The 26,504-nt window shown below is 42.8% G+C and overlaps 1 protein-coding gene across 7 annotated transcripts in view; it reads right to left on the bottom strand.

Moving 5' to 3' along the window:
- The window catches only part of Sh3d19 (SH3 domain containing 19), a 134,666-nt gene that overhangs the window by 81,106 nt on the left and 27,056 nt on the right, over positions 1–26,504 (bottom strand). The window lies entirely within an intron of this gene.

Raw genomic sequence — 26,504 nt, forward strand, 5'->3', positions numbered from 1 at the left:
CTGCTTTTTATTTATGATAAGCAACTTAAATAAAACAATAAACCCATCCATTACATGACAGAACAAAAACATTCAGGGCTCATGAGTCCTTGATGACTCTTTAAAAGACAGCAAGCTGATTTGACGCAGATAGAATGTGGGTGGAATTTTACATGTTATAAAGAGTGTCACAGGCTTTTCTAAAATTTCAAACAAACAAATAGAAAACATACTAGGGTGTTTGGGAAAGCTCAGCAGGTCAAGGAGCTTGCTTGACCTGAGAACCCAAGTTCCATCTCTGGGATCCCCATGGTGGCAGAAGAGAACCAATTCTCCCAAGTTGTTCCCCAATGTCCACATGTACACCCCTGCACACATACATCAAATGAATGTAATGAAAAGAAATGCATTCTATATATACACCGTCTTTAAGAATCCTGTTCCATGCATATGTGTGTAGACCAGGCTGGCCATGAACTCAGAGATCTGCCTGCCTCTGCTGCCCAGCTTTGTTCTAGTGTGTCTGTAAGGTTCCTACAGTGACTGGTATACTGGTATAATGGTTTATTAAGTATAGGTTTCCTAATAACTAGTTTCTTTCTATGCAGTGCTGGGGATCAAACCCAAGGCCTTCCTCAAACTAAGGAAGTAACTGTTCTACCATCGAGCCCCCCCCCCCCCCCCGCCCCACAATGCAGCCCACTATTTCTCATTGAACTCAGGTAAGAAAGACCCATTTTCTTCATTAAAAGGCCAGGAGATTAACGAGAACCTCTGCCAAGCTATGACAGGAGAAATTTAGGCACATGACAGAGCATTTTACATGATCTCTGCCCCTTTTCTAAATCTAATTAGAAACCCTAAACTCACTAACACATAGCACCTTAATCACAGGGAGGAGAAATGAGTATGGAAGGGAAGTTCAGTTTTCAAAATAGGATTTGTGACTACACAGCAGCAGCTGGAGCGATCTGTCTGCTTCTGCCTCGCCCAGTGTTTCTACTCCCTTCCAGGTTCTTATCAGCTCTCCTCTCCTCAGGGTGTTGTGTACTGACTGGGTTTTCTGGTTCTGGCTTTTTCAATCCTGCCATATTGCTTGCCAGAGAAATCTAGGTCTCAGCAAAACTACAAATCATGGCATGCCATACAGCCCGAGAAGACAGATAACAGGGACACCCTTCACACGCTATCTATGCTTTTAAGACCTCATAAGCATCGGCCACCATCAGGTCAGAGGGCCACAGTGAACTAGCTGTATCCACTCATGTAATGATTCTATGAGTTATTTATGCTCAGCCAGTTTTCTCAGCTGTAAAAGGTGAGAGATTACTTCACAGAATTTCTGTAAGGACACAAGAACTAACTAAAGGCTATAAATGCTTAGCTTAGTATCTAGAAAAAAGTCTACTGTTATTACTGTGTGTGTGTGTTGCTTGCTATATTGTTTTCACTGTTCTTGATTCAGGGTCTCTTTCTAAATTTGGAGTTCATCGATTTGGCCAGGCTGGTTGGCCAATGAGCTCCAGGATCTGCCTGTCTCCACCTCCTGAGCACTGCTAATATGGATGATACATGCCTCTGTGGTGGGCTTTTATGTGGGTCCTGGGGATCCACCCCAGAAGTCAAACTTTACTGACAGAGCCATAGTCCCAGCCCAACAGAGCAATGTTTGGAAGCATCACCCCAGCCCCTGACATCCATTCTGGGGCAATGCTTCCAATGAAACAAGCAGAACGTTGAAATCTCTTTCTGACTCTGGATTTCTTTCTCACCTCTGTTTTTTTTTAAAGATTTATTTATTTATTATGTATACAGATTTCTGCCTGCATGTTTGCCTACAGGCCGAAAAAGGGCACCAGATCTCATTATGGATGGTTGTGAGCCACCATGTGGTTGCTGGAAATTGAACTCAGGACCTCTGGAAGAGCAGCCAGTGTTCTTAACCTCAGAGCCATCTCTCCAGTCCCTCACCTCTGTTTTTAACTACCAGTCATAGCTATAATGGGTCGCAGAGGATCATTCAGTTTAATTTTCTTTATAAGATGACCACCTGATCAGAGACATAATTAATTCTCCTTTGATATAGAATGAGACAACTGGTTCCAGGAATTTGTGTGGATCTTTGTGGCAAAGGGGTAAGCATTATTTTGCCCAAATCACCTTAACTGAAAGCCGCACTCTATCCAACTTACCCAATACTTAGCTCCCAGCAGTATGGATATATGTATTACTCTGTATGGTTTTTGGCTCAGGTCTTTCCCATTTATACCGAGCATTGTATTTGATGAAAGACAGGACAGTCTTAGGTCCTCACACAGCCAGCGCTTCAAATGTCTGCAATAATGGGACTGCCCAGTGCCCCCCTTTCCTCTTCTGCCCCACATCCTGTATGCCGTACAGATATTTATTATCTCACAGATAAATCTGATACTGTTGAAAATAACATCTAAGAAGGCCCACGTCATCTTTTGCTCTTCACGAACGTAACCATGGTTTTAAAAAGTACTGTTCTAAAGAGGTCCACTTTTTCTAGCCTTGTGCCTCAGAGTGGCACCCGGGAAAACAAACCAAATATGGGAGACAAAACTGTAGCCCTGGAAAAGGTGCTGGCTACTCGGCGGCAGGCTGCCTCTTTTTAAATAACTCTTTAGAAGTGTTTCCGCTGGCTCGTTTTGATTATTGAATTCAGTTGGCTACTATATCAGGCTATTTATAATCTGAACTTTTTTATGTCGGTCATTTCAGGGAATCCGAGTCCCCTGAACTTCTCCTTTTGGCCCACAGTGAGTCTGGCAGGGACTTTAGGGAGATGGACATTTCATCAGGGCTACTGGCAGGAAGGGAGCAGAAATGGGAGCTGGCTCAGCGACAGGGCTCCGTGGAGATCATCAATTCTTCTCACTGCTCACTCAAGCTTTCTAATGATTCTCTTACCTCATTGATTACTTTCTTTCAAACTTCTTACCACATTTTTTGTTGCGTTTACTTAGTTACTGTGTGGTGTGTGTGTGTGTGTGTGTGTGTGTGTGTGTGTGTAAGAGATTTTACTGTTGTTTGAGATGAGCTTTGATATGTAGCACTGGCTGGCCTGGAACTTACAATTCCCCTGCCTCAGCTCTCAAGTGCTTATGCTTATATGCTTAATTAGCATATGTTAATTGTGCTCCCAAAATGTATTTCATGTGGCATAACATACTTTGGTCTAAAAAAGCTATTATTGTTGTTAATTTGCTATTTGGAGACAAAGTCTTATTATGTAGCCCTGGCTACCCTAGAACTATGTAGAACAGGTTGGCCTCAAACTCATAGATATCTGCCTGCCTCTACCTTCCGGGTGCTGGGATTAAAGGGATGAGACACCAAACCTAGCTCAAAATTATGTTAAGTCCTCAAGAGTTCCAAACCATTTTCCTGAGTAGGCTTGTAGTGACACAGAGAAAGGAACTAAATATATTAAATATAATAATTTTATCTCTTTGTGAAATTACTAGAATCTGCCATTATATGTCAGAACAATACAGATTTTGTTCATGAAAACTCAGGAAACAAAAATTAAGATTGTTATTTCAGGTGCAAAAAGGATAGATAACATCACTAGCCACATGTTGCCTTTTCAGCCGTTAGGGTTAAAAAAAAAGGATGAAGTCTTTAAATTCCTTTAAAGACAAAAGACCATTATTCCATCTCCTAGTCCTAGTTTTGAGCATTAAAAGATCTTGTTAACATCAGAGCTTTCCTCATGCACAGCAGACTCTAAAAACTGAGTAAATATTAGGGACCAGTGTAGCATAGAGGAACCTTCATTTGTGGAGAAGCTGAGTGCACCGGGACCCTGTGGAGAAGCTGAGTTCACCAGGACCCTGTGGAGAAGCTGAGTGCACCGGGACCCTGTGGAGAAGCTGAGTTCACCAGGACCCTGTGGAGAAGCTGAGTGCACCAGGACCCTGTGGAGAAGCTGAGTTCACCAGGATCCTGTGGAGAAGCTGAGTTCACCAGGACCCTGTGGAGAAACTGAGTGCACCAGGACCCTGTGGAGAAGCTGAGTTCACCAGGACCCTGTGGAGAAGCTGAGTTCACCAGGACCCTGTGGAGAAGCTGAGTTCACCAGGATCCTGTGGAGAAGCTGAGTTCACCAGGACCCTGTGGAGAAGCTGAGTGCACCAGGACCCTGTGGAGAAGCTGAGTTCACCAGGACCCTGTGGAGAAGCTGAGTTCACCAGGACCCTGTGGAGAAGCTGAGTGCACCAGGACCCTGTGGAGAAGCTGAGTTCACCAGGACCCTGTGGAGAAGCTGAGTTCACCAGGACCCTGTGGAGAAGCTGAGTTCACCAGGACCTTGAGGAGAAACTGAGTTCACCAGGACCCTGTGGAGAAGCTGAATTTACCAGGACCCTGTGGAGAAGCTGAGTGCACCAGGACCCTGTGGAGAAGCTGAGTTCACCAGGACCCTGTGGAGAAGCTGAGTTCACCAGGACCCTGTGGAGAAGCTGAGTGCACCAGGACCCTGTGGAGAAGCTGAGTGCACCAGGACCCTGTGGAGAAGCTGAGTGCACCAGGATCACACTATTCCAAACACTAGGCTAAGCCTTGGGGAGCTCCAGGGAAACAACTGGTTCACAACCCTTTCTCACTAGCTTGAGAATTTTCAAGTTGAGGTGTTTATCCACAGTGGGGCAGTCTTGATCTCTATTCTAGAGTGACTTAGGAAAAAAAAAATCTTTTAACCAAGAAAAGGTAAAGCCATGTATGAGCCTTGCTAACAGATCTTATTGAGGGATAGGGAATGTGTTTTCTGTACACACAGCCTCCTGCAAACTCAAGCCCATTCATCTCCTTCCTCCCCACTAACTTCCACCCAAACAGCTTCCTTCAAAAGAACACGGAAACACAGCAGAATTCCCAAGTGGTTCCTGCTACTCTTCCCTGCGTAGACCTAAGTGCTCAGAGCTGCTGAGTGTGAAGCAATGCCTAGGAGACATCCATCACATTAGCCGTGGATCCTTGTTTGATCTTCTCCCAGGAGCAGAAATAACACCTGTCCTCTCCCTCATCCATCCAGAGCTTAGCAGTTCTCAGCACTAACACTCTCTGACAGCTCATCGCCTCCACCGGTGTAAACTGCTTAAAGACGGCAAAGCCTGTGATTCCCTGTACCTTGCACAGTCTCAGAGCAGCATAAACAGAGGGATGCACTGGCTGGGGCTGCCCATAACTCTGCAAACGAGAAACCAGCTGAGTGAAACGCCTGTTGCTGTCTCTTCTGTGGGAGCTATTACAGAAGCTTCAAATGATTCTGGTTAGAAAAGAAAGCATCGAGAACTGTTACTTCAGGGATGCAAAAGGAAGACATACATACATGAATGAAGAAATGCAGTATTGAAGGGTAGTGCCTGAGCTACCGAATGCGGAGCTACCTAAGAGTCACTTCTGTGGCTCCCAGGTCACGCGACACCATAGGAACAAATGCAAAAACTGATTGTCAGCGCAGCACTGAAAGGTACTGTGGGTGTCTACACCACTAGAGGCGTTCTTAAAGTAGGGCCTCTCCATCTTTACCAAAGCCCCGTGACAAACGCCTTTGACATTTTACTGATGAGATAGTAAAGTCTCAGAGAACTTGGAGAACTAAAGGGAAAGCTTTTGAAGCTGGATCTGAAGATTCCCTGTTTACATCAGAAGGCTGGAGGTGCCCTTACCTGACGAACCCATGGTTCACATGGCTGTTCATCACAAGCCACGCCCATCTTACATTAGACAACATGTTGGTCAAAGACTCAATCCAGGGTCTTGAACTCCTTCCCACTGACTCTGAGTTTTCTTAAGTGCAGAAACCCCCAGTTATAGAGAAGACTTTGAGTTGAAACCTTATGACAGAGGTGTCTGGGTTGGGAGAAGAGCTTACTGCCTATAGTTATCAGAATATTTCATTGTTGTTACTAACATTGAATTTGTGAGCAAACATGTACACACTGACAGGGATGTGGTGCATCATGACATTAGCAGGCTTGGATTCTGTTGAGATACTGTCTGCTGTTAATTCCTGCAGCCTTCTCTACTTTCCTACAGGAAACAGACATGCCCTGTTAATACACAGCTTGGTGTAGTCAATTCTGCAGTCAGAGAAAAGTATTACTGAAAACAAACCTTCATCCTGTATTGGTCAACCCATTCCGACACTCATAAACATGTTCCCTCAACCAACGTTAAACAAGCAGCTGAGGAAATCAATACATAACTAGAATGACTAAGTGTACAGTCGATTCCGGATGAAAGAGAAAAATAATTTAGGAATAGATATCTAAGATATTCTAATCATGCCAGGCAGTGGTAGTGCATGCTTTCAATCCCAGCACTCAGGAGGCAGAGGCAGGTGGATCTCTGTGAGTTTAAAGCCAGCCTGGTCTACAGAGTGAATTACAGGACAGCCAGGACTACACAGAGAAACTCTGTCTTGAAAATAAACAAATAAATAAAAAGGATATTCTAATTGCGTTCTCAGATTTAACAAAACTTATTTTATCTCTTTCTATTTATTCATAAAACAGGAAAAAATCTACCATGGAGAAAGTAGACAGAGAGCAAGAAGTAGTTCTTTTGAGACTGGGGAGATGGCTCAGGGGTTAGGAGTATTTATTGCTCTTTCAGAGGACCTGGGTCCAGCTCCCAGCATCCTCATGGTGGCTCACAACTGTCTGCAACTCCAGTTCCAGGGGCTCCAATGCTCTCTTCTGGTCTCTGTAAACACCGCATGTACATGGTACACATACATATATTTAGGTACAACACACAGACATAAAATAAAGATTAACAATTTGTTTAGAAGAAATAGTTCTTGGAAGGATATATATGATTGGTGGTAAACAAAAGAGGAAGCGGACAGGCTAAATAAGAGAACAAACACAACTGAAAATTAACCTAGAAAATGAGGTGGCAGGACTTTAAACAACACAAAGATAGAGATTGAAAAATTAAGATCCATAGAAAATGGACTCAGGAGGTCCATGCCATCCACTCATTTATGCTTTTATCTCTGAGATGCTAACTCAGCATAGAGCAACATAATAGTAATAGAGTAAGAATCCCAAAGAAAGAGTTGGTTAAAAGCCACGAACAGAAAATATTCCCACAGCATTAGCAACTGTCCGAAAGGACACTTATCACCCATGTTCGAACATTCTGTTGAGAAAATCTCCTCCTAGGAGAAGAACGGACAAAGGGAAGACAGAAGATGTTACGGGTCTGTTTTGGGGTATTTGTGTACATGTTTGGATTCATTTTTAGTTTGAAATAGGGTCTCAAACTATACGTCAGGCTGCCCTGGAACTCACTATGTAGTGCAGGCTGGCTTTGAACTCACAGAGAAATTCATGGAAAGCGTCTTCCTCAGCCTCGTGAGTGGGAGAATTACAGAGGGGAAGTGTTGCAGCTGGCCGCTGGAGCTGGTGATCCTGTTACAGTATTTACAGGGGAAATGTCTGGGGTTGTTGGGAGCAGTGAGACCCCAGATCCTTAATTTCTTGTAAACAATTTGTTTTCCCCTGATCTGAGTGCCTACAGCTGCTCTGAGAACGAGAACTTCAGGAGTTTCTGATGGCAGGAGAGTGGTTTCTGGTGGGTTTGGCTGGGGCGTGGCTATCTCTATATAATCTGCCCCTGAACACAATAGAGAGGGCATCCTTGGGGCTTTGGTATCAGAGTTAAAAGGTCTGCAAGTCGGTCTGTCTCTGCGTCTGTATTCTCAACCTCCAGCCACCTTGCCCGAAGCTCGCGAACTGGGTGCCAGCGCACAGACACGGGGGCGTGGTGCGCAGCATGGGGTGGAGCTGGTGAACCCAAGAACAGCACTGGGAATTGAGTCCCACAATTTGGGAGAAGAAGAAATAGAGATTATGTAAATAAGAAAACAACTTTAGCTAAACACTATTCACAAGGTAGTTAATAAAAGAATCCACATGAGAGGACTCATCATTGACCAGATATCACTACACTGACAGGATTTTTTCACATCAGTTCCAAGAAGTCACTAATATACAATGAGATCCTACTATTCCATACCCCCTAGAATAGCTATAATCCAACAGATGGATAATAAAAAATATTGGCAAAGATGTGGAGGAAATGCAGCCCTTACACGTTCCTGGTGGGAACGAAGAGTAGTGCATTTGTTCTATAAAATAGTCAGCAGGCTTCAAAAAGCTAAATACTAGAGTTACCATGTGACCCCAAGATGCCACCCATGGTACAAGCAGCACAAAAACCACAGCTCATACCTCCAAGAGATGGTTTATTCTGGAGTCAAATTTGAGAGACTGTGGCCTAGGAGCACAGATTTAGGTTATCTAGAATTCCATGTTCCAACATGTGGAAGCCGTTTCATGAAATTTTTTACAGTAAGAGAACAAAGTCATAATCAAGGCACTTTGCAAATACACTGATGGAGACATTAAGTACGCAGTTACAGTACAGCAGAGAAATCTCAGCCGTTGCCCTCCGATGCTATCTGAGAGCATTTCTCGCCTTTTGATTGCTAGACTAGGGCTTTCTTAAGCCAATGGTTTTTAAGTCTGACTTTATCTGTTGGTGACAGGATGTTAGGTCCGGCACAGTGGGGGCTGGGGTGACGGTGCAAGGACCAGCTATTAAGTACGTTAAAGATAGCCCAAGATAAATTTAATTAGGCTCTGGGCCCGCAATAATCCACGCTCTCCACATCCCTGATGTTCTCATCAGCCAATCGGCCTTTGCAGACATAGCTTATTTCCAGGAATTCTTGTTCACAATATCCAAGACAAACGAAATCATGTCCACATAGACTCCTGTATAAAAATGCTTAGCGGCATGACTAACAGTAGCCGAACCATGGAAATAAATTTTAAAGGAATGAACTAGTAGTGGATAGAATATTGGATAGCAGATTGGTGAGCTGGCTCAGCAGGTGGTTGCTGCTAAGCCTGCTGACCTGAGCTCCACCCTTGGAACCCACGTGCTAGGAGGAGAGAACCAGCTCCCACAAGGTGTTCTCTGGTCTCCCTACATGTGTTACGGTACACATACAAACACACAGACACACCCACACGATTTGAAATTTTAAAATACAGAATATCATTTGATCAGTCAGCAATGAAGAGGAATGAAGGACTGAAACACACTACACATGTGTGAACCTTGAAAACCTTACTAAACAACAACATCAACAAAAAACAATCACAGGCATGGTGACAGGAACAGGAGGCAGAGAGCTCAAATCCTCTACCACCAGTTCAAAGCTGAGAGACTAAACTGAAAGCAAGCAAAGCCAGAGACACTGAGAGCCCACCCCTGGTGACACATTCCTTCAGCGAGGCCACACCTCCTAAACCTCCCCAAGCAATGCTACCAGCTGCAGACCACGGTTTCCAATGCCTGAGACTGTGGAGAACATTTTTCAATCAAACCACCACAGCTTCATCTGATTCTTTTTACCCTTGGATGACAGTAGGTTAATAATTTTAATATTAGATTAAAATTTTAAAATAGAATTGATAGTCACCTTTGAGGATACATAGCCTCCAGTATAAAAACTTCAATCGCCCCAGCTATACTCTTTTATATTTAACTAAGGCTATAACAATCTAATTATCCAAATATGACACAAAGATATAGAAATGACCTTTCAACAGAAAGCCACGTGATACAGATAAGAAGGTGAACACGGATTTGCCTTTAGGGTGACTAAGTTGTATGAACCAAGAGAGACAGCTCCAGGTGACAGACACGCTGACAGTTCCATGAGGTGTCCCCTAATCTCTCTTGCATTTCCCCAGAAACAGTACAACTGAGAAGGAGGCACCCTCATAGTTCTCAGTCCTTACGTTACTAATCAGTTTGGAGCAAATACATTTCAAGGAAGAGCCTCTTTACTTCCTGAGGAATCAGAGCCTAAATATTTCAAAGAACCATTATTTAATATCTAAGGTGAGAGGGCTCTGCTATTATCAAACAAAAATTACAATAAATGACAAATGAGGGGGCTGGAGAGATGGCTCAGAGGTTAGGAGCATTGCCTGCTCTTCCAAAGGTCCTGAGTTCAATTCCCAGCAACCACATGGTGGCTCACAATCATCTGTAATGGGGTCTGGTGCCCTCTTCTGGCCTGCAGGCATACACACAGAATATTGTATACATAATAAATAAATAAATATTTAAAAAAAATGACAAATGAAACTTTACGCTTTTGTGCTTTAAAATGGAAAAAAAGAATTGTCTCTTGTTATTGCCTTCTGTGAATATCATTAAGATGTAAGTGACACACTCTATACGGTCATGTCATGAATCATCAAACAAAAGGGTAAATATAAGTGTTTCCTGTATAGGACAATTAGAGGATGTACTAATGGCAAAGTCCTTCCCTTCCCATTGCCCTCAACCCATCATGACCCTACCCACAGTCCATTACCCATCACCTTTCCTTCCCTCCCTTACTTTCAACATCATCACCCTCTCCCTCTTCTCCTCAACCCACATCTTCCCTCACTTTCTCTCCTCTCCCCTCCCCTCCCCTCCCCTCTTCTCCCCTCACCCTCTTCCTTCCTTTTTATGGCCTACATGAAATGCAGGGTCTCACTGTGCTAGGCAGACAATCTCCCCCTGAGCTACCTTCCAGGTACCAAGAGAAAGCCCATGTTATGCTCTTGCCCAATGGCAAGAGTTAAGTCATAACTGGACAATACTAAGCTAGATAAAACACAAATGGTAACTATTAATAATAGTGTTTTGAAAGCAGAAACCAAGCAGGAGACACTGGGTGTGTATTGTAAGCGTGCAAAGCAATTTCCCAGGGCGAAGCACTTCAACTCTGGGGAAAGCTGGACACTCGAAGAACTCTATTTTTCCTGAGTATTGAAGAAGAAGACTTCATTCTTTGATACAAGCTCAAAAACCAGCATGGTTTGGGAACTGCTACTAAGAAGCAGACAAGCCATGAGCGGCCCAGTTACTTTTCTACTGCTGTGATTAAATACCTTGACCAAGGCAACTCACAAAAGAAAACACTTAGTTCGGCATACAGTTCCAGAGTGTTAGAGTCCCTGATGGCAGAGCAAAGACACGGTAGTGGGTAGTTGGAGCTGAGATCTCATGTCTGAAGGCAGAGAGAGTTCATGGGAAACACTCAGCTTGCAGCTTTTGACACCTCAAAGTGTGCCCCTAGTGACATGCCTCCTTTGGCAAAGCCACACCTCCCCAAACAGAGTATCAACAGGAGACTAAGTAGTAAATACCCAAGATTTATGGGGGGATTGCTCATTCAAACCACCACACCGAGTTATCACATGAAGATGCCATTCCTTTTTTAGAAAGGAACTCACAAGGAAAACCATCTCATCATAGTCTCTCCAAAGAGTAAACAGCCTGGTGGATTTTGAAGACTTGCCATGGAATTCAGTCTCCAAACACATTTGTTGAAGGCACCAGTAGGTGCTAACCAGAGGCTGGATGATATAAAATGGATATTAACTTCTGAAGTTAATCACCAGGGAGCAACAACTGATTTGATCTTCTGATCTTAAATTGTTTCTATCTATATCTAAGATTGGGGATGAATTTTTTTATTTTTATTTATGTTTACCGTGTTATCATTGAATACCATAAAGTACATACATCAAACAAAATGTAGATTCTGAAAGAGCCTACGGTGACAATGGACATCAGAACTGTGGTGGCCTTTCACTTGAGTGACTGATTTAAAATAACCCAAACAGTAAACATGCTTCCAATATTAAACCAAACTGCTAACCAAGTGTCACTGCACAGGGTTGTCTCTGAAACACAACCACAGCAAACCTGACAGGCAAGCAGGAGTGATCTCTACGTATTCCACCATGATTAAACCAGAGACGGCTGATTACTGTTGGCCTTTCTGAACCATATTAATATTAATTTGTTCATATATCGATTAAATGTTGCAACAAGACGGTTCTTCATTTCATTTGTTTCAGGGAGGGGGAAAGAAGAATGAAGGAATAATAATGTTTGGCAAGATTTACAAGTCAACACACCATCCCATAGAAAAATGGACCCTCCCTCAGCAACGTGAGGGGAGGGGCCCACCGCAGGGATGAGCTCTTCCTACCTTCCCACCTATCAGTAGCAAGTGTGCGAGGCCTTCAGGGATAGTCCCAGATCATTCACACCTGTTTTCTGTGAAAGCTCATAAAGTTCTGGGCTCGGTTTAGCGGTAAAGCTGTCAAATTCAAATGTAATTGGATGGATTTACACTGATCCAGTACAGCTTCTGAGTATTTTGCTGAGATCCGGCCATACTCACTTCCCAAAGAATTTAAAGACCAAGATAAAATTAACTGGGGAAGGAACAATGAAGGATAGGATTATAAGACATGTGACTTGAAAAGACCAGATCCCCACCCTCACAAAAGATTTTTCTGGAGGCATTTAATTTATATTTTTATGAAAAATAAATTCTCCACAAGATTAAAATAGCTAAAGCCTTTTACTGCAAAGCTTAATTCTTAATATTATTATATATAATTTATTAGTATATTTATATTATTGATATACTATTCACAATATTATATTATGTAATGATTTTTTTATATTATGAATTTTCAAAATCATATACAAAATTCCAAGCATCTCGGGGTAGGTTTGAGTTACAGTTGTGCATCTGTCGCCGGAGAACTGAAAAGTCACCTCAGCCTGGGGTTAGCAATGTCTCTCAGACAAAGGCTTATTAAATTCTTCTCACTCTGCCAGGCAGTGGTGGCATAAGCCTTTAATCCCAGCACTTGGGAGGCAGAGGCAGGTGGATCTCTGTGAGTTCAAGGCCACCCTGGTCTACAGAGGGAGATCCAGGACAGTCAAGGCTACACAGAGAAACCCTGTCTCAAAAAACAAAACAAAAAAACAAAAACAGAAAGAAAAGAAATTCTTATGCAACTCCATATACACAGGTATATAAAATAAGTATACAAACCAAACATTTACTGACAGTAAGTCACACAGTAATTTATTCTAGAACAATTCTTTGGTATATATGTAAATTTATCATTTATTAAAGACAAAGGCAAATTTAAATATTCATGAGATTGATGTGCTTGTTTAATTTTATAAAAATAATTAAATCCTGGCTGAACAAGATACTGAAGGGTAGAACATCTTCAGCAGTTTTCAGGGCTGATTACTGTTTTGATTCATAACCATCAAGGCTGCCAACGCTCCTTCACATAAAAATAAGGCAGGAAAGTGGCTGAAGTGTGCTTAGGGCCATGTCTGAAATTACTGGAAATTCTGTCCTACTAATTCCAAGACGAAGTTCATTTAAAAAAATTTTTTAAATGAAACTCAAATACCAGTTCTTAAAATCAAAGTTTGTGGGGCTGGAGAGATGGCTGAGCAGTTAAGAGCACTTCCAGAGGACCCAGGTTGGATTCCCCGGACCCACGTGATAGCTGGTTCTATAAGTCTGGGTCCAGGGGCTCTGAAGCCCTCTTCTGGATTCTGCAGACATCAAACACACAACTGGCACACAGACACACATGCTGGTAAAACACCCATACGCAAAAATATTATTATTATTTTATTATTTTTGTGTGTATGTGTGGTGGTGGTGGTGGTGGTGGTGGTGTTTTCAAGACAGGGTTTTTCTGTGTAGCCCTGGCCGTCCTGGAACTCACTCTATAGACCAGGCTGGCCTTGAACTCAGGAATCCTCTTGCTTCTGCTTTCAGCCTACTGGGAGTAAAGGTGTGTGGCACCACACCTGGCTATTAATAAAAATCTTAAATGAATAAAATAAAACTTCGCAACTCAGTACAACCCATAGACACACCAATTGGATATGTACATGCTGAAGAATGACGATATTGTCTTTGCTTCCCAGTTATGCTTCTAAGGAGCAGAAAACGCATGGACAGCAAAACCACTGCAGTTCATAACACACAGCAGTCTGAAATCTTAGCTGCGGTATTTCAGGCGGCATTCACTGGTGCCACGCGGTACGAAGGCATGGCCCGGTACCAGTGGGCTTTCAGAACCAAGGCTGCAGCCATGTGACTCAACACAAGCAAATACCACCAGAAAGAACTCAACTCAGATTCATTACACACTCGATTTCAAACTAATTTTTGGCCTTTGCACTTTAGAAATGTCACACTCTTCAGGACTCCTACCTTCGCTCACTCAATCCCTTAGGAAGTCAGGACTTGTGATTTAAGAAAGGGAGGTTGCCGAGAGCACCTTCCTGAAGAGTGAACTGGAGACCAGAGGAAAGGACAAGGGACATTTAAATAGCATAGGAAGGCAAGAATGCCTTGGGAGGTCATGGTGGGCACACAGAGAAAGCAAAGAGCTGGGCACCTCCAGCCTTTGACTTTCCCGAGATGGCCACTAACTGTATTCTGCTGGAGGAGTCAAAACTGCACCCGACCTCCTTTGTCTGGGCCAAGGAAGAAATAATTAGCTGAATTCCATCCCTGTTGGTTTGAATTCTGCAGTCACTTAAAAGGCCGTTCTTTATGGACCAAAATAGATTACCTTTCGTTAGCTTTGAGCCAGGACGGCACAGCTAATTGTGTTAGTGTAATCGGTTTACCCTTTTTATCGCTATGGTCACTGTAGGGCCCCAAGCAGCTCCTTGGATCCTTTTTAACTAAACAGACACAAGCAGTGTGTTGCTGAAATGTTAGCATTTGAAAGTCTTAAGCTGCCTCTTAAGAATCTAGCTGCCTTCTCTCCCAATTCCCTAATTCCTTGCCTACTCTACCTTATCCTGTATTTAACTAAATTCATATAAAATGACACTATTTTCAGTAACAATGTCCAATGCTGGCACAAATAGTACAGACAACAGGACACAGGCAACCAGGGCAATGAAGATGTCCATTAAGACTTCTGCTGCACTACTGTTTTGAAAAAAGATTATTTTTATCCATATGAGTATTCTGTCTTCATGTATATATGTATACTGTGTGCATGTCTAGTGCCCCACAGGTCAGAAGAAAGCTTTGGTTTCCCTAGAACTAGCTAGCATTAGAGATGGTTGCAAGCTGCCATGTGGGTGCAGGGAGCTGAACCTGAGTCCTCTGCTCTTAACTGCTGAGCCATCTCTCCAATCCCATGCTGTAGCATTCTTAACGAACAGCATGTTTTAACAAACCACCAAAGGCCCAGGAAGGTTTTTCTGTCTTTAAGGAAGAAAGAGAAAGAAGGAGGGAAGGAAATAAAAGTGCTTTAAGAACTTCTCTGTTTAATCAATATTAACTCTTCTTAGATTTTATGAGTTCTGTGATCAGCTATAGTCATACATTTTTACATTTCCTACAAGTTAATGATGTATAATTTACATACTGTAAAATTAACGCATCTGAAGAATTCAATTGTGCCAATGATTTTAGTAAACTTACAGAGCTGTGCAATCGTTACCATGCTCATTGTAGAACCCTCCCATTGATGCAGGTCAAACAGTCACAGGGCTATCAAGAGCCAAACATAGTGGCTAGAGGCCGCTGCCCCTACAGAGGCGTGGTACAGCAGGGAATGTTGTGATTGCTCGTACCATAAAGACACAAGACTACCACAAACTAGCTGGGACCAACACACCTGCCAACAGTCCTAAGTTTCATTAAAATAACAGTTGTGTATTGCTGACCTTGCAAAGTTGCCTGCTCCCACACGTCACAGCTGGAATTCCCCTCTGAGGACGGTAAAGGGGAACGAACCCCTTTCTAGAACCATTTCTGTAGCCTCACCTCGATAACCCAAGATAATTCTCCCTTCGTTCAAGCGTGCCCAGGGAATACGTTATACAAACAGCCCAGCAATGTATTGTGCCCTTCAATGTACCTTTGCCCTCATAAATGTCTTCTCAGTCACTCAGTTTGTCTCAACTCTGAATTCTTTCCTTGCTGGCAAGAAGAACCTGAGAACACAGAATAGGGAGCCTCAATCTGGGGGTTTATTTATCTTTGAAATCTGCTCAGTTTTCACTACCGGTGAACAATCCCTTGTGCCCATCAATAGTCAAACCCTGGAGCCCTCTTCAAACCTTTCACTTTATAAGGTAACTCAATAATCTTAATGTATATGAACAGGTATACCTAGTTTATATTGATTAGCAGAGGATTAAATCTTAGATGTGTGGTGTAGAACATGGTCAGAGTCTATAAAAATGTCTACTTTTAAGAAATTAATTGATGAGGTTCTATAAACAAACGGTGTCTGGTAGGGGGCGTGGTGGTACTCCAATACTAGCTGAGGCATAAGGATTGTAAGCTCAGGGCCACCAGGGGCAACATGGTGAGCTCCTATCTCAAAATACAATTTAGAAGGTAAATAGCTCGGTCATAGAATACTGGCCTCGCATGTGTGGGGTCCTGGGTTCAGTCTTTACTAAGAAAAGAACAAACCAAAACAAAACCGGCTGTTCTCATTTTTGTATACTCATCACTGTGACTTTCACAAATCTGTGTTCCTGGCTGTGCTCCTGGGAACTTGTGAAAGGGGACTGATATTAACAAAGCGCCACAACAATTCCCGTCTGCGAAGCATCTCAGGAATGGCCACTATGCTTCCTGTCAACTGTTCTTCACTGGAAGACATTTTGAAAGGCTCACCTGTCATAATTTTGTCTAAGGAGACTCTGGAAAAAGTCTAGCTGTTTCTGAAATGGATAGAGTGTTTTCACCCCCAAATATTCAGGAATTTAGTGTTTAGGAACAGGCACCACGATTAATAGACTGGCCAATATATTTTTACTTAGCACTGAACAGACTTCCCTAGTTAGAGAGCATTTGTGTAACTTGATTTCTGGTCCTTGCTACAACGTTCTCCCTGACACGGCAGGGGGCATTAAGGAGAAGATTAAACTTAATTTGACGAGAAAATATTTTGACGTGTTCAAACGTGCAGACTCAGGGTAGCAGCATTCTTAGAGCTAAGGTTACTAGGAAAAACTGCTTTGAGCATTAAGAAATTCTTCCAGTGACAAAGGTCAACAGGAAAGAAACCCTTGGCAAAGTGCAAAGAACATACATTTTCAAAAAACTCTAGATAAGGGTTCAAATCTCCAGACCACCATGTTTGTGTCCCCCGACCCTGCCTCCCCTTGTCTCCTCCTATCTGCCTGTCCCTTTCCCTGCCCCCCCAAATGTAAACAAAACATTTCAGCAGAAAAATAGTTCCAAGATTTTCATACGGCGAGTTTCTACTGACTCAGCTTTTTTTTTTTCCCTCAAGAACTACAGCAGCTAAATTATAATTTTTCCCTTGTCAACTAAATACTCCTGTTGGCCATCTGTTAGCTTTTCTATCATCTTCCACTCAAACACATAAAGGGAACCTCAGAAATATTTAAGTGTATACTGCAGGATTGTTTGGAGAGTCCAACAGATGTGCACTTACAGGAACTCTCCATTCTGAAGCCCTCCGGGGCAATCACTGTGCTGATGAGAGGAGCCACAACAGAGGTGCACGAGACACCATAACATGTGTTGGCTCTATTCTCACCTTCATCCCCAGCACACGTTCATTATGTCTGGACAAGTCACAATATTTAAAAACATTTTCTCAGTTAAATAAAAATAGTACACTTGGCTCTTCCGGTTTAAAACTGAACATTGTTTTCTTTTCTGGAAAGTCAAAAAGTTTTCAAGCCATAACAAAGAAAATGATTTAACTGGATTGGGAGCATGTAGTTAAGATTTTCATAAAATAATCAATGGGGAAAAAAACTTACAAAGTCTAAATCTATACTACCACTTATCAGATACATGCACAGTTTTTTTTTTAAATAGGTCAAAGTTTAAAGATATGAAAACCTGGTTACCAATTAAAGAATAAAAATTCCAGTGTCGTTATCCTTGAGTCTTGGAAAATATAACCCTCCACCATGGGCCTTCGGACCCTATACATTTTTATTATTCTCATGATGCGTTCCTGTGTTAAGCACAGGGCCTCAAACAGAAAGGACTCAACTGCTCCAACATCATCGTTTTATGAGAAATCGTAACCAGCTCTTGCTCAGCAGTCCAGGTTATAATATACCTTGTAAGGTCAAAAGTGCTCAGAATCAACACACAGGCAGGCTGGGAACAAGGCTGGACAGCCCGTGCCGCGCGCATACCAATGCCGTCACTTAGCTTCACAGTCGTCTCGTCTACTGATTTTAATAAACATGATATACGTTCCAAACAAAAGCCTCTGGGCTATTTTTCCTTTCCCACTAGATTCTCCTATTGTTTACTCTGCATAAGTGCTACAGATTCTGGTCTTCATTTAGCCCAATACCTTGTATATTACAAATACTTAACACAAAACAAAAACAACCCTGGTGATCGAGGACTGTGAAGCACAGAGTGCCAGAGGGCATAATGTAAAAAGAGAGCGGGAAAACACTGGTTAGCAAACAGACAGGTACGCGTCCTCGATATTTTTTGTTTTAGTCAGGTGACCGTTTACAAGGCCCGGCCGGGATCTGGGACAGGCAGTCCTCATAGGTTTTCTTTTGTGATTCTGGTTTAGGGTTTGGTCTAAGCTACCCACTCTTGGGGAGGAATTAGATGGGAGGGGCAAAGGCAAAGGGCTCCATGAGGAGAGGGTGGTCTTGCTCCATCTCCCGACTGTGCCCTCCGATGCTCCTAAGGACAGAGGTGTGGGCTCTGTTGGTGCTGTGAACCTGCTGCCGCTTCTCTTGGAGACATCAGGTGAGCCCCAGAGGCGAGGAAACCTTAGACAATGACAGAAGCTGTGGCCTAGCAATCACTGTTTCCTAAACATGTGGTATGAGCTGCCTATCCAGATAGCATCTGGGTTTTATCTTTTCTGTTATAGACAGAGGAGGGAGAATCAAAGAATCTCCTTAAGTATAATATCTCACTCAGGGGTGTACAGGGACTGAGGGAAGGAATTATGAGCGTGAGAGGAAAGGTAATATTTGTGGGGCAAAGAGGAGGGGAAGGGTGGGAGATCGAGCTCCAGGGTTCATCTTCCATACTCCTTCCCTTTTCATTGGAAGTCTGTGGAAGAGTGGTCACAGGTGGTTTGCAAGATAAACCTTAGGCTCCCATATGCAAACACACACGCAAACCCATACATAGGTAAGTACTGAATGTATATACATACACATTGGATACTCAGTAGGGGGCTGTGTTCTTTGTGTGGACCTCGCGTGAAGGCAGGAAGATGGGCAGGGCAATAGGCTAAAAGAAGCTGGATAGGGGCACCTTACTAATGGAGGCAGGGTCTCCTAACCAAACAAAGGTTGATAATATTGCTAGTTTTGCTAGCCTAAAATTATAGATGGGCAGCCAGACTACCTGGCATCCAAACCCTGGTCCTCATGCTTACCTGTGAGCCTACAGTATACAGTACCTGAACCAGTGAGCCTACAGTATACAGTACCTGAACCAGTGAGCCTAAAGCATACAGTACCTGAACCAGTGAGCCTACAGAGTACAGTACCTGAACCAGTGAGTCTACAGTATACAGTACCTGATCCAGTGAGCCTATGGTATACAGTACCTGATCCAGTGAGTCTACAGTATACAGTACCTGAACCAGTGAGCCTACAGTATACAGTACCTGAACCAGTGAGTCTACAGTATACAGTACCTGAACCAGTGAGTCTACAGTATACAGTACCTGATCCAGTGAGTCTACGGTATACAGTACCTGATCCAGTGAGTCTACAGTATACAGTACCTGATCCAGTGAGCCTATGGTATACAGTACCTGATCCAGTGAGTCTACGGTATACAGTACCTGATCCAGTGAGTCTACAGTATACAGTACCTGAACCAGTGAGTCTACAGTATACAGTACCTGAACCAGTGAGCCTACAGAGTACAGTACCTGAACCAGTGAGCCTAAAGAGCCTACAGAGTACAGTTCCTGAACCAGTGAGCCTACAATATACACAACCATCAGTTTCTATAAATCTTGGATTGAGAAGTTAGTCATCTCATCTACAGAGTTTTCTGCCATTCCCACTTTCTGACTTCCTGTTATATTTCTGCTTCTGATTTTCTTGGGGTCACTTTAACAAGATCAATATGGCCAGGATAAAAGGGCATTTGCAGATGAGGGAGAAAGGACCCATTTTGGAAGCTGAGAATTGTGGTGTCTAGCAAGACAGATACAGTTCCGTCACCCTGTGAGTCTAACCTGTTGTCTGGAAAGTTGAGCTGCCAGAACGAATACTTCAAATGCTGGATAACCCCAGTGTCTTAAGTCAAGTGTACCAAAACACAATAGAACCCATGAAGTTGTACAATTATAATCTGTCTCTTCAAAACAACTGGCCAACTCTAACAGCACTCAGACTTATTGTTTCGATGAAACTGAAGCAGAGCTTGGAAAGAAATATAGAAGCAGAGAAGGAAAGGAATTCAGAAACCACCTGGCCCAACCACTCTTCAGATTCAGTAGGAAAAGAAGCTGGCGTCTGCAGGTCAGCCTGCCCTTGGCTGAATCCAAGAAGACAATCACCAAACACAGGACTTAGACTAAAACAAAAAGGAAGAATGTAAAAGATCCAATGGATTCAGGTAAATCAGGTCAGGCTACCAGAGCCCACACAGTGTATTAATCATCTACTACTGTACAACAAATTACTTCCAGACTTAAATCACTGAACTAGGAAAAACCTCAGTTCCCTTCTGTGGGTCAGTGAGCAGGAGAGGCTGGGCTGGGTGGTGGTGACTTGGGGTGTCTCAAGGACCACCACTGTGTTGGCCCCGTTCGACTTTCATTTCTGAGGCCGTGCATGAACCTGTGAGTAGACCGCAGCTTGCTTGCCACTCTTTTTTCCTACCGTCCACAGGGAGCGGTCTGCAAACGGCTTTAGTGAAAATGGCTTCCCAAGGGTGAGTGGCTGAAGAAAGGGAAAGGCTGTTCACAAGCTACTTGTGTGTCAGTCATCTCATGACTTCTTGCAGTCTCTAGAAATGAGTCAACAAGGTGTGTCTCTCAAGAGGCAAAGATTGGGGTGTCGTAGTTATGTCTCTGTTCCTGTGAAGAGACACCATGCCCAAGGCAACTTATAGAAGAGTTTATTGGGGGCTTGCAGTTTCAGAGAGTCCACGGATATCCTGGAGAAGACGGTGGGGAGCATGGCAGCAGGCAGGAAGGAAGGCGGGCATGGTGCTAGAGCAGTATCTGAGAGAAGGCAGAGAAAACTAACTGGGCACGGCATGGGTTTCTGAAATTTCAAACTCCATTCCCAGTGACACACCTCCTCCAAAAAAGGCAACACGTCCTAATCCTTCCCAACTAGTCCACCAACTGGGGACTAAGAACTCAACTATATGAACCAACAGAGGCCATTCTCATTATAAGCAATACAGGGGGCATAATAAAGACTGCATTCCTCATTTAGAAGTGAATGGAAACAGCGTGATGGCTCCAAAGTCAAGGCTGGCCATGCCTAGCGCTCAGGGATGAAAACAGAAAAATGTAGGGGGAAATTCCTTGAGTCTTTTATTAGCCCCATCCTGAGAAAGTGCTTCATAGTCATGCTCTCGGGTGTGGTATTAGCGGAGGTTTTATTAAAGATATATTCAGCATGGACAGAGAACAGTCTAAAAACATCTTTCGTAACGCATGCAAGACTGCCTTATTGTTCTTTCCCTAAGCTCTGGCATACAAAGATGGGTAGTTAAGAACATGGCATACACACTGGCCAGGACTAAGTCCTTTTTTCTTTTTATAGAATACTAACACAATATATCACAGGATAGATAAAAGTAAAACTTAGTTATAGGAAGGTGTTCTGGCACAGGCGGAATGAAGAATGAAGAATAAATAGCAAAGCAAGCATCTCATAGTTCACTGAAGAAATCACTATTGAAATTAACAGCTTTCATTAATAACTACACAAAAACGCAGCTACATAATGGTAAACTAAATTAGGACCGTGTTAAAAGCTTCCCAGGGATGGAGAGAAAGTTCAGTGGTTAAGAGCACCGGCTGCTCTTCCCGAGGACCTGGGCTCAATTCCCAGCACCCACGTGGTGGCTCACAGCTGTCTGTCATTCCAGTCCTAGGGAATCTGATACCCTCTTTTGGCCTCTGTGAGCACCAGGCACACACATTGGGCACAGACATACATGCAGATAAACCATATATATATATATATATATATAGTTTTCCAAACATATGAAGTGCTAAGAACTTTGAAAATAATTCCCAAGTGTAAAATTACACAAATCATGATCAAGATTCAAATGACTACAATTTATTCTACTTGACATTGGAGAATACTTAAGCATAAGAAAGAGATGCCAAATATGTAGAAACATAAAGGAATGTGAAAGAAGCCATGTATCGAGATATTAGAGCCCAAACCCCGCAAGTGGATAAACTAGTGTTATAGAATCATAAAACAGCTGAAAGGCACTTTGCAAATGATGGGATACAATTCTGATCTTAAGGCATGAGTTTGCTTTCTAATAGACACAACAGAAGATGCTCATGCCTGCTGATAATACAGCAAACAGGAAAGTTAACTGCTGACTGTTGGAAACCAGAGCTGTGATTACTATGTAGCCTCATCACACCTTCTGCCCTATAGTAGTAGATCATGAGTGTGTGTGTGTGTGTGTGTGTGCGCGCACGTGCGTGCATGTGAGTCTGTGCATGCATGTACACACCAGGCAAGTATTCTACTATTAAACTACAGTCCCCAGTCCTGCAAACTTTTAAAACCAAAACTTAAATATAATACCTAATAGGTGAGACAGAATTATCGAGTTACATCTAAAAGAAAACCAAAAGATTTCCATCAATTTATTCCTCGTGTATTCTAGGAATAAACTAAACTTGAGAATGATTTCAAGGCAACACACTTGGAAGAAGACCATCTGTAGGAAAAGTTAATTCTTGCCCACAACATTAAACACCGACTGCAGAAAAACAGCCAGTAGTCAACATGGAATCTAAGAGAAGAAATTGGTTAACTATATATATTTATAAGAACTTTGGCTTCTGAGGGAAGAGAGCCTAAATTCAAACAAAAGTGTTGCATTTTCTTAGATTGATCGTGTGGAGAAGGGCTTTTACACCATTTTTCTAAGTAGGATTAGTTTGTAAGAGTATTTCATCCCAGTGCATCAAAGGGTCTTGTTTAGCCACACCACTTGCTCTTCTCAGGCGCTGCAAACCGTACCAACCTCCTCGTGTGGCTTCCCTACACATAACCAGGGAGGTGCCTGGTTGGGAAAATAAAAGTTTTAAATAATGAGGAAATAAGCAATTCCCCTTGTAAAAAGTGACTCTGGTTTCTTTTGGAAGTCTAAAATATAATAAATCGAATCTTTTGTGGGAGCTCTGACAAGCCTGGAATTCCAGAAGCCAAGAAGATAAGGCCTAGAACCAAGATTGAGATGAGGTCAGCCAAGTCAATGTGTGTAAAGACCTGCTTCAGTGTATTCTTAGGTGGTGTGACATCTTTGCTCATGTCTTAACTACGGCACACATTTACATTTTCTTTATTATTATTCCTCCTCAGTTGTAGACACTACATTGTTCACTTTCAGTAACACCTTATTTAGTCTTAACAATTAAATGTTATTATTTATCTCACGTCTACAAATGAAAGCACCAAGAAACAACTGAGCTAATATTAACAGATTTATCCAGAACTGCCTGACTCCAGACATGTGGTTCTTTCCAACAGAAGTTTCTGTCATTCATGGTGGAAAAGCCCTGTCAAAGGTTCTTCCTTCTATTAGACCAGAATAGCATCAACCCTTTGAGCCCAGTTATCAGACGTCTCACTGGAGTGCATGTCTTCATTTGTAGCTCTTCATTTCTCCTTTTGAGCAGGTATGAACAGCTTGAGAGAAGACACAAACGCCCTAGATATCTCCTTAATCTTCTCACCGTGCCCAACAAATGGGAAGTACCCAGGTGCAGTACAGATGGGTGTTTCCTTGGTTTGGTTTTTCCAGAGAGGGGTGCTTTGGGATAATGCTCTTGTTCACTGTAAAGATTTGCATTCATATTGGTTTAATAAAATGCTGACTGGCCAGAAGCCAGGCAGGAAGTATAGGAGGAACAACCAGACTAGGAGATTTCTGGGAAGAGGAAAGGCAGAGAGTCAGTCACCAGCCAGATGTGGAGAAAGCAAGATGAGAATACCTTACTGAGTAAAGGCTCCAAGCCACATGGCTAAACCTAGACAAGAATTATGGGTGAATTTAAGTTGTAAGAGCTAGTTAGTGATACGCCTGAGCAATAGCCCAAACAGTTTATAATTAATATAAGCCTCTGTATGCTTATTTGGGTTGGGACTGAACGGCAGCAGGACTGGGTGGGGCAGAAATTTCTGTCTACACAGGGGCTAATATAACCGATAGATTACACCTTTGCTGCTAAAGACGATCTTGAACTCCTGATCCTCCTGCTTCCTCATTGCAAATCCTGGGATTACAGGTGTGTGCCTTGCTTCAATCTAGTTTTTTTGGGGGGAAGTTTGTTGTTTGTTTGGTTTTTGATTTTTTTTTTTCCAGACAGGGTTTCTCAGTAGGGTAGTTCTGGATCTCCTGGAACTCACTATGTAGACCAGGCTGGCCTCAAACTCAGAGATGCCCTGGTCTCTTCCTTCCAATAGGGATTAAAGTCATGTGCCACCACTGCCTGGCTTCCATCTAGTTTTTAAATGAATAAAACGAGAGCTACACACCACAGAAACCCAACTGTTACAACCACAAAGAAGGATTCCTCAGGATGAGCAGAAGCAAATTTTTTAAATGGGAAGTATTTCCTGTAATGTATAGCACACCACAAATCCCTACGATAAATCAAGAAACAGGGCAGAGCTTTGACCAGGGTCAGTCTCCTTCAGCGGATACCCACAGACCAGCTAAGAAAATGAAGAGCCAGGGAGAAGAGAAGGCTGTCCAGAGTGTGAGCTTGGTATAATAGGTGTACTATAGATACATAGTAACTAGTTCTATGACTTACTGTAGTGAAATTAAAACTTGACTAAAATTTTCTAGTTTAGGTTCAAGAACCAAGACCAGATTGGGCTTTCCTTTCAAATTTGTGCTCATCATCATCACCACCATCATCATCGTCATCATCATCAGTGTTAGTGGTGGTGGTAGTGCATATGTGTGTGTGTGTGCGTGTGCACATCCATGCTCACATCCTGCACCTCAGCAACTGTGTGTAGGTCAGAGGACAGATTTCAGGAGTCAGGGCTCTCCTTTACTGCAGGTTCCAGGGATTGAACTTGGGTCGACAGGCTTCTATGGCAAGCTGTTTACCAGATAAGCCATCCCCAGATTGGATCTTCCAGTAGAGGACATAGTTACCTGTTGTTGTTGTTGTTCATGAAAACAATAGCCACAGATGAAAAACCACTGGAGTGTTCTCCGAAACGACAAGAAGAATCCAGCTCAGATTTACAAAGGACTCATGGGCTCTTTGAAAATATATATTTCCTTATGTAACCCAATGTCATTGTCACACCTACCAAGATTAAGGCCCCTCATCCAGTATCCAGCTCTATTAAATTTCCTTCCGTACAGAAAAAGGACTCATTAGAGTTGGTTTATTAAATCAGATCCAAACAGGGACAACACACTTACCTCCCTCTTTAAAGTTTCTTATAACTTAGTGCAGTCTCCTCCCCGCCAAGGTTAACTTACTACAGAAACTAGGTTAGCAGCTTTAGAAAATGTCCCACATTCTGACTCTGCCTATTTACCTCCTTGTGTTGTAATTTAACTGGTTCTTTTATCCCCTGTATTTTTGGCAAATGGAAGTAGCTCCAGAGTTCAGGTCTTTGTCTGACAAGAATGCTACACAGGAGGTACCGTGTGCTTCAAATTCGAGACATCAAGAGGCATGTGCCTGCCTTGTCCCACTTTTAGCCACACCACACTCGATCACAGGGCTCAAAGGTACCACCAGCCAGAGATCTGCACCCACCCTTCAACTAAGGCTTCTGGCTATCAGTGACCACTATCCTAATCAATTTTCACGATGGGATGTAAGTAGCGACGTTCTAATTTTTTTAAATTTTCTGCTAGTCCAAACATATTCATTGGGTGTACTCTGTCCCTCACTGGCTGAACCTAATTGGTTTCTATGAACTATAATTTTTTTTTAATTTATTTATTTATTAAGGATTTCTGCCTTCTCCCCGCAACCGCTTCCCATTTCCCTCCCCCTCCCCCCGATCAAGTCCCCCTCCCTCATCTGCTCGAAGAGCAATCAGGGTTCCCTGACCTGTGGGAAGCCCAAGGACCGCCCACCTCTATCCATATGAACTATAATTTTTACAGGAAAAGCAGGACAACTCTTTTCCCCACTCCAATTTTCAGAATAAGAAGCCGATGGCCTCGTTACATCCCATAGAGTTTGCTTCTGACACAATTTAACAGACAGTGCTATCAAAATACATTTTTATAAATAATTTTAACAGACGAGACTCTGTGAGCAGCCTAACTAAATTATAAAGGGAGTCAGTTAGAACCTCGCTTTTGCCCAGTGATATCAGACGCCAAGCAACCTGGGATAATCACGGGA

The sequence above is a fragment of the Microtus oregoni genome, unplaced genomic scaffold (assembly GCF_018167655.1).
Source record: "Microtus oregoni isolate MIOR12 unplaced genomic scaffold, Mior012 000010F_ref0000083, whole genome shotgun sequence".
NCBI classification, from domain to species: Eukaryota; Metazoa; Chordata; class Mammalia; order Rodentia; family Cricetidae; genus Microtus; species Microtus oregoni.